The following is a 3,185-nucleotide window of genomic DNA, read 5'->3' on the forward strand; positions in this document are numbered from 1 at the left end:
TAAATATGTGCTTTGATTTAATAAAATGTAACTCAATTTGTAACTTGAGTTACTTGGCAAAGTAACTGGCATAATATTACTGAAATTATATTGAGTTACTGCTAAAAGTAATATAATACATGTAATATGTTACTTTTGTAACGCGTTACCCCCAACACTGCTCATAAGTACATAAGCATCTTAAGCGGCTTGTAGCACCACGCTGTAATATTGAATGTTGATCATGTTTTTGTTTTTTCTGTGTCCGAGCCTGTTCGTTTCGTGTGTTTTGTTTGTGTACTGTTCCGAAAAATCTAAAAGAAAATATTTAAAAGAAAAAAAAAAAGAATCTTGATTCTATTTGAACAGGAACAAAACAATGTAGTTAAAAAAAACTGTCAAAGAGTTACTAATAAAAATGGAAAGCTTTGCTCTTTCCTAATGCTGTGATGAATGGGAAGCTGTCAATGTGGTCTGGCGAGCTGTCAGAGCAAAGAAACGCAGTGGTCCTTTAAGACTGGGTGGACTGCTCCATTCACATTGATAGGGGAGGACTAACTGGCTAACACATAGATATACTCAACTGCCATAACAAATATGAAGAATAATGAGAAATGGCCCTAGAAATCCCATTAACAATCTATATGTTAGGTTGAGAAAGCTTAAGATCGACCTAAAATGCAATAATGTAAGTGTCCCTCCCTCTCTGCTCTCCCACTGTTCCATCGCAAATTATCTGTCTCAGTGCATTGCTGAGCTATGCTGTTGGCAGCTGCGTCAAGTTAGCTACAGTTAGAGTACTACAGGAAAAGAGGCGGTTCTGCCTCCAAAGTAAAGGCACAAGGGCATTTGCACTTTCATACTTTGCAGGAATAGAGAGCCCCAGGAACGAGTCCGGAAAGCATCTTCACTGTTTTCGCCTATGGGATTTTTGAATGGGTTTTTGGCGCGATGCTTCTAATAAGGTCTCTGGGCAACGCAAGCCTAATCAAACGCGAACCAGTGTTCAGTAGGATAATCTTCACACATGAGGACCACTTTCATGAGTTTTTAAGCTTTTGCGTGCCGTTAAAAGGGCGGCTAGCTAGCAAACCGCTAAATGAGACTACACTGTTGAGTCGAATATTATACGTCAATAACCTAAGTAAGTAAGTAAGTACATTTTATTTATACAGCGCTTTTCACAGACAAAAGTCACAAAGTGCTTTACATGTGCATAGATAGACATTAAAAATATAGTAAAAAGGCACTAAGCCACACAAATGGAAAAGCAATACACAATAAAATAGCAAACAAGATATTAAAAGAATAAGAACACAATAAGCAAATATAGTAATAAGTGCTTAGTGCACGGGGTGAAAATACCCATATGTGCAAGGTGTGCACTACACAGGGAGTCAGGTGAAGGCCTGTTTAAACAGGTAGGTTTTGATCTGGGCCTTGATCTGTTTGATCAACAGTCAACAGTCAACAGAGTGGGTGGACCTAATAGCAGGGGGCAGAGTTCCACAATTTAGGGGCAACAGTGGCAAAAGCTCTGTCACCACGGGTCACGGCGGGTGCGTGGGATGGATAAGAGGTTATTTGACCTGAGGGAGCGAACAGATGAGTGAGGGATTAGTAGATCAGCCAGGTATAAGCTGGAGCCTGACCATGGAGTGCTCTGTAGGTGAGTGTGAGAATTTTGAACTGATACCTATGCGTCGCATACGCCTGCTCTATGACATCACTGATGACATCATCACAGATGACATCACTGATGACATCATCACTGATGACATCATCATTGAACTTATAGCCTCAGCCAGAAAGGATGACATCACTGATGACATCACATCATTAGGTAATTAGGGCAATCACCTAATTAAAAAATCCTGCTCCCTCAGGTGGTGCTCTTTACACCACCTGAAAGTTTCAGCCCGATCGCACGTAAAGCGGCATAGCTGTGGCCGGCGGACAAAAATGGAAACAAACATTGCCCACTTGCTCCAAGAAGATTACTATGATGACTCAGTCATTAGCATTCTTAAAAATGCACTCTGTAACCCTTTTTTGATTTACTCATTAGTAAATGTCACAAGCATTTTCCTACCAATATGGCGCTACAATACACACAGCTCTTGGCTGTTTGTGCCACTTGATTGTAATCACCTGTTAATTGATTACAATCACCTGTTATTTTCCTCCCAAGATGGTTGTGTGGTGATGTAACAGAATACTATCAATAATTCCAACCGTGGCGCAAAACACGTTTTTTTTTATTTTGAAAGTCGTGACCGGAAGTGGAAGTTATACTCTGTGTAACTTGACAGAGGTGCTCCTGGCTGGGAACAGGATGCTGTCAAGCCGAACAGACCCACAGAGTAACGGATAGAGACCGCAGCAGCAGCAGCAGCATCCTTTGTTTTCCGGAGCTGGGTACCAAGGTAAGCACGGCTAACTAGCTTAGCTCCATGCTAGCCTGGCTGCTGCCACACCGACTAAACATCAGGCTATTTTAGCCGTTTCTCTCCTCTCTTTTCAGCCCTGTCGACAACATGGCTATTGTTCTGCATGCTGTCACTAAAGCAGCAGCTAACTCAGACATTCCAGGGACAGAACGCAGGAGGTGACAGTCTGGCATACCATCGTAACTTACATGGCGTCGTTTGGTACAGATAGCTGTTATATGTGTTGAGAGCTGCCATGCAAGCCAACGCACGCACGCACGCACGCACGCACGCACACACACACACACACACACACACACACACACACACACACACACACACACACACACACACACCTACCTACACACACCTACACGCACGCACACACACACACACACACACACACACACACACACACACACACACACACACACACACACACACACACACACACACACACACACACACACACACACACACACAGGTAGATCATTTTAGTTGGAGGTACAACCTGAGCGAACTCAACCTTGCCACCACACTGTACAGTACAATGGACTCCAGCATTTTCTCCCTTGTAGGGATGGAATTATTATTATTGATTTCTTGCCTTTCACCTCCATCCCTGCTTGTATTGTCCTGTTGAATCTTTTGCTTATTGTGTTATAGGCTATATATATATATATATATATATATATATATATATAGGAATGGAGTGCTTTGGGCAGTCTTATGCAATAGTCTGGCCGTGCCTCGTCAGGATGGGAACGCACCATTCAG

This window comes from Poromitra crassiceps (assembly GCF_964638095.1).
Source record: "Poromitra crassiceps genome assembly, chromosome: 17".
NCBI lineage: Eukaryota > Metazoa > Chordata > Actinopteri > Beryciformes > Melamphaidae > Poromitra > Poromitra crassiceps.